This window comes from Eublepharis macularius, chromosome 12, assembly GCF_028583425.1.
Source record: "Eublepharis macularius isolate TG4126 chromosome 12, MPM_Emac_v1.0, whole genome shotgun sequence".
Lineage (NCBI taxonomy): Eukaryota > Metazoa > Chordata > Lepidosauria > Squamata > Eublepharidae > Eublepharis > Eublepharis macularius.
In genome coordinates this window covers 69,142,536-69,154,237 of record NC_072801.1, presented here as the reverse complement: position 1 = coordinate 69,154,237, position 11,702 = coordinate 69,142,536, and the positions used below count along the sequence as shown (strand labels likewise).

At 42.9% G+C, this 11,702-nt stretch overlaps 1 pseudogene; it reads left to right on the top strand.

Annotated features, from left to right (window-relative positions):
* Positions 1-525: 525 nt before the first annotated feature.
* Positions 526-10,326, top strand: LOC129339679 (vomeronasal type-2 receptor 26-like; annotated as a pseudogene).
* The last annotated feature ends 1,376 nt before the right edge of the window (positions 10,327-11,702 follow it).

Genomic DNA, 11,702 nt, shown 5'->3' with positions numbered 1-11,702 from the left:
AAATTGATCCAATTCGGAACTGTGGCAAAAGCTTTGGATCAGCTGTAAATAAGTTTTGAACATATTCTTCTCTTTGGCCTTTTCCCCGATGTTCTTCATTACATCAATGTATTAATTCATTTCTCCCCAACGAGGACCAGGGAGGACTTCTGCCAAGAATCCATCAACATATTGTTTTTCTTCAGTTTCAGACACAGGCAATGCAATTACGTGATTCTCCAGCCCATATAATTATCAAATGTATCACCATTATCTCTATTCCTTTTCCAAGTCCCAGGGCATTCTGGTGCCCATGACCAAAACTAAGAACCAAGACTGAAATATGCTGTTAATATACTTCACAATTGGTGTGGACATACAAGGCTCCACCAGTTTGGTCCCTGATGCTTTATAACATATAATCTTGGCTTTTACTGAGCAGAGTGAGGGGTTAGACAAGTCAGTTTAGCCTGTACTGCCTAGGGACATACAAAAGATATTACTGGTACATTTGAATGGATGTCTTTAAAAAAACCCTCATAAAGCATGGTGGTATGTTTAATGTTGGTATTAATGCAGATGCCAGAGGTAGTGTGCGAGGTTCCTTTTCTTAACTGCTCTCTTGCCAAGCCTCTTCCTATCGTTGACAAGTATTATCAGCCAGGAGACCTCATAGTTGGTGGCATTATATCTCATATCTACATCTTTTCTGATGTGATAAGATTTGAAAGAGATCCTCATCAGGAACCAATTGATGGCCTCATGTAAGGAGCTGGGTTTGTTTGTCCTTTCTAAAACGACCTTGTTAGGTGATATTATCATCATTTATCAGTATCATCAGACAGATCCGTTTTATAGACTGAGTTTAGCCTTCATTATGGTAGGGGAATGGGGCTGGGAAGGAAGCACGGTACAGCCTAACCTTGTTGGTTCTCAGAAGTTAATCATGGTAGGTACTCAGATCAGGGAGCGCCGAGGAAGATTCTGCAGAGAGAGGCCATGGCAAACCACCTCTGCTCTTCATATTGCTTGAAAGCCCTTTGCTGGGGTGACCATAAGTTGACTGTGGCCATTTCCACACATGTTGAATAATGCACTTTCAATGCACTTTAGCAATCCTTTCAAAGTGGATTTTTTGTTCCTCACATGGAAAAGCAGTTCTAAATGTTTACTAAAGAGTACTGAAAGTGGATTATCCAACGTGTGTGGAAGCAGCCTGTGACTTGGCAGCACATATATCCATATGGTAGCAGAATGCCAACGTATCACTTCACTTTCAAGAACCCTGCCTATTCCACATCAACAACATCCTCTTTATTAATACTAAGGATAGTAATAGTAGTAATAGTATTTGAATGCATGCAGGTAGGTATCCCAAGCCTTTTTGTTGAGGAATGTCAATATTTATTTAAAATTTTCCCAGTGGAAATGGAATCTTGCTCTGCCCTTGGCAGTTAGAAGCTTCATTCTGAGATAGCCACCCACTTCATTATCATGGGACATTTGCAATAAGTGAGGTACTGTGACTGAAGCAGTATTGGAATGTAGGATTTCTCCCTGCTCAAGGGCATCCCTATGTAAAAATAAAGATTTGTGTGTGTGTGTGTATCAAGAAAATCTAATATTGCAGCAGTAATCATTCTCTGTTGCAATTCCTGGAAGAGTTGACTCCCTTTCCAATAAATGAAAGAGGTTCAGAATAGATACCTTAAAAGACATTGGGTATACATTGCTTGTGCTATAATGCCAACCTTAGAAAATTACGTGCCTCTCTAACATTTGTAGAGATTGATTTGCTCTGTACTACTTCCATTTTGCCTGGGTCTGAAGTTATTCAATGTGAGCAAATCACATTTCCAGAATATGAAATCAATTGTTTAGGCATCTGACATTGTTATGCCTTGATAAACAACTAAGACTTCCTGGAAATCTCCAAAAATGCAATTAATTGTGCATGTAAGAAGTGACCAAAACAGTTAATCTTGTCTTATCTACACGAGGCATACAACTGATGGAAAAACTCTCAGGAGCATGTTTTGGTTGAATTAGATTGACCAAATGCCATTACGCTGAACCCAAGAGGATCTTTGTAAAAGTTGCCAATGTGTCTGTCTTCTAAGGGCCAAGCTACACATGACGAATGACACTTGAACGGCAAGTGGATTGAGTGGAGGGCAAGTGAACAGGGAGAAATACACTTGCCATTCAAGTGTCATTCGTCATGTGTAGCTTGGCCCTCAGTGTATCTCAACCTGCTAGTGGAAACAGTCTGATCAATTAATCACTCACTATTATTCAGTTGCCTGCAATCTTCTTGTAACCTCAGCCCGCCATCATTCTTTTCAAGCACTTCACGGACAGTTCCTAGGCTGAAGGAGTTCCTACATTCCTCAAACACTGGAAATAGTTTGAGTTTATCAGTGGAACCCTCCTTCAGTCCCAAGGCTACGATATATGTGGATTGCTCTCTTCACTGCTAGTGGTGCAAACCTGCTATCAAAGCCTGCAGTACGTAATGCTTCAAGATGGGAGGGAAGAAGAAAATGGAGCTGTAACTGTTTGAAAGTTTACAGGTTCATCTGAGACAACCATCTGGTTTCCCAGAATATTTCAGAGGTTACAGTGGTCTGGTCCTACTCATTAACATCCACGTTATAATATATTAAGGCCTTTTCAGTTAGGCAGGCAATATCTCTTAGAAAGGTGAGAGTCCAGTTCAAAAAACCATCACAAGTTTTATTAATCAGACATAAAATGTAGAGGTGTGTGTTTGTGTCTCTGTGTATACATATGCAACAGTTATTGGATGTCCTGTAGTAGCTTTCACATCCCAAAGCAAATCTTCTGTGACACAGAAAGGCACTCTCATTGCAGTGTAATGACTCACAACTATCAGCACGTCCTGGCCTTGGCATTTGCTGTAGAAAAGATCAATGAAGATCCCCGGCTAATCGCAAATGTCACCTTGGGCTTCAACATCTATAACAGTTGCTTCAGGGCAACATGGACCTACCTTGCTTCATTGGAGCTTCTCTCCACCCAGGGCAAACTCATCCCCAATTACAAGTGTGATGCCCAGAACATTCCAGTAGCAGTCATTGGGGGACCACACTCTGGTCTCAGTCTCACTATGTCAACAATTCTCTGTTCCTACAAGATTCCTCTGGTAAGATACGGACGTGGTACACAGAAGTAGAATAAATATCTTACTCATCTCTTACCCTTTAGTTCTGACATAGCTAAAATAACATGGTACCCCTTAAAAGTCAAATCCTTGCCAACAATATTTGTGGCTATGCCCTCTGGGTATAGAGCAGGGGTCACTAATGGAGGTGGGGAGTTGCTGTGACTTTCTTGCTTTGTGCAGGAGGCTGGACTAGATGACCCTTGGATTCCCTCCCAGTTCTATGTTTCTATTTCAATTTATGAAACAAAGTATTTCACTGATGTTTCAGTATCATGTGCTTATAAGAGACTAAAAAATAAACATTCTTCTCATGCACATTAAAATAAAATTTGTGTTACAGTTTGGCAAGCATATCTTTAGACAAACATATATACTGCAGTTTTGTTTGAGAAATCTCTCTTCCCCTCTCTTCAGCTTTCTTTATTTTCTTTAGCTTATTTATGGTTACTCTTCAATGGTTAACAATCACATTCAAGGGACTGGCTTCCAGTCAATGTTCCCAAGTATGGCCCTTCAATATAAGGCGATTCTCCAGTTACTGAAATACTTCAGCTGGACCTGGATTGGTGTTATTTCTCTGAATGAGGAGAATGCAGAAAGGTTTGTAAAGGATGTGGTTCCCATGTTTTCCCCGAATGGTATCTGTGTAGAATTTATAGAATTATTCCCCAGAATACGTTTTACAAGTGACTTTACTGACGGGATGGCTGAAGGAGCTGAAATATCTATTGCTGTCATGAGAAGCACAGCCAATGCAGTGGTCCTACATGGTGAATTTGAGACATTAATGATCTTGAGAATGTTGATCCACTACTCAGAATTTGCAGATATATCAGTAAAGACAAAAATTTGGATTATGACAGCTGAGATGGACTTCACATCAGTTCCGTTTCAAAGAACCTGGGGTGTTGATTTCATGCACGGTGCAATATCTTTGGCAATTCACTCCAAGCAGCCTGAAGGATTCCAAAGGTTTCTTCAGAGGAGAAACCCTGCCTCACATGAAGAAGATGGCTTCATCAGGGACTTCTGGCAACAGGCATTTAATTGTTTATTCTCCCACTCAGAGGGCGACGAGATGGTTGAGGGAGCCTGCACTGGTGAAGAGAAGCTGGAGGCTCTTCCTGTGTCTGTGTTTGAAATGAGCATGACTGGCCACAGCTATAGCATTTACAATGCTGTCTATGCTGTAGCACATGCTTTGAAAACCATGCCGTCCTCAACATTCAACCAAAGAGCAATGATGGGGAGAGGCAGATGGAAACTTGTAGATCAAGAGCTGTATCAGGTAATTCACTCAGCAGGCCACAGACAGTACAGAATCCAACCTTTCTAACAAGACTTTGGTGCATGGTTTTCACTTCAAAACCAAAAACTCCACTGTGAATTTGGTCATTCCAGACAACTACAATCTCCTCTATAGTCATATAACACGGAGGTTTGTCTGTGAGGGAAAGGGACAATACTTGTTGCAGAGATCTCCCCAACTTTCTCTCCTTTTCACTTAGGCATCAAGCAGTACTTTCCGGTGATAAGGTAGGTTGACAAACTGATATTTATATCCCTTCAGAAAAGAGAATTCTAACCTGGCATTAAGCCATGGTTTAAAATCCCTTTTCTGGGAACAGCAAACACCATTTTGCTAAGTCCTCTTGAGTTAAGAATGACGGAAAAATGGACCTTCAGGAAGGCTTTTCAAACCAGGACCTTTTTGGACGTGTTCTATATGAATTAGTGAGGGCAGAGACTCAGTGATGAAACTTCTCTTTGGCTTACATAAGGTCCTAAATTCAGTCCCTGGCCTGTCCAATTGGAAGGAAAAGGTGATGTGAAAGACCTCTGCCTAAGACCCTGGAATGTGACTGCCAGTCTGAGTAGACAATACTGACGTTAATGGACCAATGGTCCCATTCAGTATGAAACTTCATGCGCTCAAGTATGAATTCGATCCTCAGTATGAAACTTCATGCACTCAAGTATGAATTCGATCCTCCTCAGTCACTGATTCCAGCTGGTGAAGGAGGGGGGTGGGCATTGTCATCTGCTCATAAGAACATAAGAACATAAGCAAAGCCATGTTGGATCAGGCCAGTGGCCCATCCAGTCCAACATTCTGTCACACACAGTGGCTAGAAATCCAGTGCCATCTAAAGGACTGTCAGTGAGGCCAGGACACCAGAAGCCCTCCCACTGCACTCCCTTCCTGCTCCATGCCTGATCTGCCTGATCTCGGTCATGTGAAGGGGTGGTGGGATTTGCTACCTGCTCCATGCCTGATATATATATGCCGGGTAAAGGGGGGCAGGCATTGCCTCCTGTTCTGCACCTGACTGCAGCTGGGTGAAGGGGGGTGGTCATTGTCACCTGCTCCCCACTGGGTGAAGGGAGGAACAGGCATTGTCTCCTGCTCCATGCCTGATTCTGGCAGGTGAAGGTGGGTGGCAGGCTTTACGATGTGCTCTGCTCCTGATTCTGGCAGGTTGAAGCAGGGGGTGGGGGGGAGGGAGGCATTGCTGCATGCTTGGCTTCTGGCTCCCATAGGTTGAAGACAGGGTGGGCATTGCCACCTGCTCAGTGGCTCATTATGGTAGGTTGAAGATGGTGTGACTCTGCTCCTTATCCCAGCTGGGTGAAAGGAAGAAGTGCAATGCCTCCTGCTCTGTGCCTGATCCCAGCCAGGTAAAGCCACAAGGTGGGCATTGCCACCTACTCCACTCCTGATCCCAAATGGGTGATGGTGGGGGTGGGTGAGTGGGCATTGCCACCTGCTCTGCTCCTAATATCAGTTTGGTTAAGGAGAGGAAAATTTTCGCCTGCTCAGATCCTGATCCCAATTGGGTGAACGAGGGTGGGCATTGCCATTTGAATTTCTCCTGATCCCAGCAGGGTTAAGGTGGTGGGCATTGCCATCTGCTCTGCTCCTCATAACTGCTGGGTTAAGGTGGGAGGGGAAATTCCACCTCCTCTGCTCCTAATACCAGCTAGGATAAAGTGGGGCTAGGGCATTGCCTCCTGCTCCACTCCTAATACCAGTTGGGTTAAAGCGCGGGTGGGCAATGCCACCTGCTCTGCTCCTGATCCTTGCTAGGTGAAGCGGGTGGGTATTGTCACCTGTTCTGCTCCTGATCCCACCTGGGTTAAGGTGGAGGTGGGCATTGCCATCTGCTCTGCTCCTAATACCAGGTGGGTGAAGGCAGGGGGTGATCATTGCCACCTTCTCCACTCCTAATAGCAGCTAGGTTAAGATAGATGGTGGGCATTGCCACCTGCCTCACTCCTAATACCAGCTGGGTGAAGGAGGGAGGTGGGCATTGCCACCTGCTCCACTCCTAATACCAGCTGGATGAAGGCGGGAGGCCCACATTGCCACCTGTTCCCATCCTGCTCCCGGCCTGGGCTTCCCACCATGGCATGTTTTCAGGAGGGACATGGTGCCTTGCCTCGGCTTCCCTCCATGGCAGCTCCCTCTGGTGGTACACCAGGGTATAAAGTGAGTTGTCTGAAATACATTTACTCAATTATATAGTAAGATACGTGTTTTCAGATTATATTGAAACTCCAGGCTGAAAACTAAATATTGAAACTCCAGGCAGAAAACTAAATATAAATACAATGCACTTAGACAGCATAAGGCATCCAAACAAGAATGCTATCAAAACAGTAGGCAATATGGACGAAAAGACACCTTAACCCTTGACACAACTTAAGTGGCACAGAAAACTGATTACAGAAGTCAAAGTGGTGGTGAAGAGTGCCCTCAAGTCATAACTGACTTATAGCGACCCCTGCTGGGGGTTTCAAGACAAGGGACTAACAGAGGTGTTTTGCCATTGCCTGTCTCTGCAACCCTGGTCCTTGTTGGAGGTATCTCATCCAGTTACTAATCAAGGGTGACCCTGCATAGCTTCCAAGATCTGATGAGATCAGGCCCCCCTGGCTTCTCCAGATCTGGGCACAGAAGCAAGACTGTAAAACATAGAAAGAGAGAACATAGAGAGTGGAATAGACTACAATCCTACTCTCTTTACAAAACACCCTTCTGAACGGTTCAGTTATATTACAAATCCTTTCTCCTTCATTAAAATGTCCTCCTGAGTATTTCTGTCTGCTTGCTTTGTGGAAAGATGTAAGGGGGGCATGCTTGACCTTCTGAGGCAGGTCATTTCTCAAGGTAGGAGCTGCAGCAGAGAGTCCTTGGAGATGAGGAGTTGTTGTTTTTACACATTTTAAGGACATTCTACGTATTTTCCTCTATATTCTGTGTTTTTGTTGCCCTCTTGCTCCAAGTATTTTCCTGCATATTCCATGTTTTTAGATGCCCTCCTGATCTCAGACCCATTGTATAAAAAAAACACCCTGAGACTCTGTAACAACAATTGCAACAATGGTCTAGCATGATTATAAGCTTAGCAACTGTTTGTTAATAGATGCCTGCATGAATATACCGCATTGCCCAAAAGGCACAAGTGTGAAAGATTATCTTCACACTTGCCTATCTGCATCTTTTCTTGAAAGTCCTTATATATTATCTTTTTCTGTTTAGGTTCAGCACTTTCTAAGACGGGTCTCCTTTAACAACAGTTGCAGGGAAGAGATTGCATTTGACCAGAAAGGTCAATTAATGGCAGGGTTTGATATTATCAACTGGGTCACATTTGCCAACCGGTCATTCCTTAGAATGAGAGTTGGAAAGGTAGACCCAAGGGCTTCATCTGATAGAATGTTCACCATCAATGAAGATGCCATTGTGTGGCCGAGCAGGTTTAATAAGGTAGGATCCATGCCTGTACCAAGGTATGCCAAGTTATGTTCAAAATGTTCACACATGGTTAATTGCTTGGATGTGGTTTTCTGTCTTGAGAGTCTTTGTCAATGGTCTAACTGAATGTTGTCCATTCACCCCATACCTTTCAACCTGAAATTTCTACCTGGCAGTTGGGAATCTCCATGCTCTTACAGTATTTTGTGTCTAAGGCTGTACTGTGATACACACTAATTAAGCAGCAGAACTTCTGAGTAACTCTGCATAGCCTTTGAGTAAAAGCCATCAAATCGATCTTTACAGTCACACAGCTTAGCAATGACGAAAGACAAACTACCCAGCAGAAAAAATAATTGTAGGATGCAACTAACAAAGAAAGAGATGTTGCCAAGAAAAGCTAATTGATTGCATAGGAGACAGAAAATGTCAAACAACCCTTTAATATTTTCCAACAGGTAAAATATACAACTTACCCATGAGGCAGTGTCCGTACTAGACTGGGTATGCTACCACTCAGTCAAAAACTCCATACCTGGTCAAAAACACACTGGCATACAAGGTGTTCTATAAAAGACTGCCATGGTGCAATTCAATTTTCAACCCATTTAGCTTTAATAAATACTATATATGCAAGTGCCATCAAGAGGCAAGAGGCTTACGGCAAGCCCATCAAGGGGTTTTCAAGGCAAGTGAGGAGCAGAAGTGGTTTCTCATGGCCTTCCTCTGCAGAACAACTCAAGTGTTCCTCAGCATGTTCTGACCTGAGATGACCCTGCTTAGCTTCTGAGATATGATGATATGGGCTGTATCATGATGCCTCAAGAGCCTGCATAAAGACTACTGGCATACAAACTCCTCCAATGCATTCTAAATACCAAAAGATTCTCCCATTACATTTATTTACAGACACGGCCCCTTTCTGTGTGCAATAACGGTTGTCGTTCAGGTTATAGTAGGACAAAGAAGGAAGGGAAACCTTTTTGCTGCTATGATTGCCTTCCATGTCCAGAAGGGAAGATTTCAAACCAGAAGGGTAAGAGATGCACCAAGCAGACTTCATCATATTATTTTATGTGGTTCTCATACAAATTTAGCAAAAACCATATGATATTATTTTCTTAATTCAAAAAAATATGATGATCCTTGATAATAGTGAGGAAATAGTGTGATATGACCACTGATGTGTGCCTAGCTCACACGTCTCTTCACTACAGAAAAACACATATCATTTCTAGACAATATGGGTGCACGATATCTCCAGATCGGTCATGTCCAGCAAAAAGAATCACTCTGTGCAATGGGGCGAAGTCTCACATATGTCCCTAGGTGCTGAGATCCTTCTAGCTCCTGGAACTAGTTTATTGCAAACATAACTGCATCAAAAGGTGACAAGCTTTTCTCTTAGGTTTTGAGCAATAAGGCCCTCATTCGAAGTATAATTTCTTCAATGGACTGGACATGGAGTTGCCAGGTACTGAAAAAACACATTTTCTTTTTCAGACACGGATGACTGTTTAAAATGTCCAGAAGATCATTATCCAAACAAGGATCAAGATCTATGCATACCCAAATATGTAAGCTTCTTGTCTTACAATGAACCCTTGGGGATGATTTTGGCCACTATGACAATTTTCTTCTTTTTCATCACAGCTTTGGTACTCGGAATCTTCCATAAGCATCGGGATACTCCTGTAGTTAAAGCCAACAACCAGAAACTCACCTACACTCTCCTAGTTTCTCTCCTGCTTTCCTTCCTTGCCGCTTGCTTATTCATTGGCCAACCCAACAAAGTGACGTGTCTCCTTCGGCAAACCGTTTTTGGCATCGTCTTCTCAGTGGCTGTTTCTTGCATCTTGGCAAAAACCATTGTAGTGATTTTAGCTTTCATGGCCACCCATCCAGGGTCCAGGATGAGAAACTGGGTGGGGAAACGACTGGCCAGCTCCATTGTTCTTTCTTGCTCCTTTATTCAAACCACTATTTGTGCTGTGTGGTTGACAAACTCTCCTCCCTTTCCAGATTTTGACATGCACTCCAGGACTGAAGAAATTATTCTGAAATGTAATGAAGGATCGGTTGCAATGTTTTACTGTGTCTTGGGCTACATGGGATGTCTGGCCATTGTCAGCTTCATTGTGGCTTTCCTAGCTCGGAAGTTACCTGGCAGTTTCAATGAAGTCAAGTTCATCACTTTCAGTATGCTGCTGTTTTGCAGTGTCTGGTTATCTTTTATTCCAACCTACCTGAGCACCGAAGGGAAAGACATGGTGGCTGTGGAGGTCTTTTCTATCTTAGCCTCCAGTGGAGGGTTGCTGGGATGCATTTTTTCCCTAAATGCTACATTATTGTATTGAGGCCCGGACTGAACAAGAAAGGGCAGCTAATAAGAAAGAATTAAAGGATCCAGTCAAGCTAAATTTTTACAAAAATCCAGAAGCAGAGATTCATATGCACACAACTTGTTCATCTGTGTAGGTTCTTTTTATTCTTCCCTTCCTGGGCTAAGCCGGTATATTCACACTGTCTCACCTTTATCCTCCGAACAACCTGTGCAGCTGAGATTTATTGAGAAACAGAGATTTATTATCAGATCATCCTAGTCACATTTCAGTACTCTAGGATGAAATTACTTCCCAATTGCATTTGGTGTGTGGGGCAAAATGGATGAAGAACTGGCTACGCAATTTTTCCTTTAGGACATTGTCATGTGCACATTATTTATGGTGTAAATTTGCATGCTGCTTTTCCAGCCTTATATGCTACCAAAGTACAGTTATTTATCACTTAACAATTATCTTTCCATAATCCGAAGAGCAACCGGAGTATAATACTGTCCTAATATAATGTATTAGACTGGTGCTTGGGATACATTTTTTGTCCTATCAAATCATGTGAGTAGTGCACAGCATATGTTCACAGTAACATTTAGTTCTACCCAAGCCTAAATTTTCATCCGTGACCTATATCTCCTATTTAGGGAGAGTAATATTGCCATCATAAGCAAGTTAATGCTTCTAAGCCCATTGACTTCAAAATATTTAGAAGGCTGTAATTTTGCTTAGGATGGCAATGCATGTGTTGTAAAATGTTGCCTTTAATCTAAGTATAAAACATGTCCAAGTCAGGATGAGAAAATTTCCACTGAGATACAGTAAAAGGGTTGGGGGGGCAATGTTACAGAGAGTCTATAGTTGAGATGATGTGTTTAAAGAGATCTCTTCCATCTACCATGACCAACCAATTCCCATCCTAAACAATACTATCTAGCAGTGAAAAAGAGCAAGAGTCCAGTAGCACCTATAAGACTAACAAAATTTATGGTAGTGGATGAGCTTCTGTGAGTCACACAGCTCACTTCGTCAGACTACTATCTAGATTTCCCAATAGCAGAACTTTCTTAGTTGCTGATGCATCAAGGGCAGATGTCCAGATAGTCTACATTTTTTGTCCCAAACAATATAATATATTGGGGGGAGGGTCTCGAGGTAAAAAAATGACCCATAATCCCCCCCCCAAATACTACCCTGACCTGGATAGCCCAGGTGAGCCTGATCTCGTCAGATCTCAGAAGCTAAGCAGGGTCGGCCTTGCTTGGTAATTGGATGGGAGACCTCCAATGAAGACCAGGGCTGCAGAGGCAGGCAATGGCAAACCACCTCTGATAGTCTTTTGCCATGAAAACCCCACCAGGGGTTGCCAGAAGTCAGCTATGGCTTGAGGGCACCACACACACACACACACACACACACACAGAGTAAATACTAATCCAAGAAA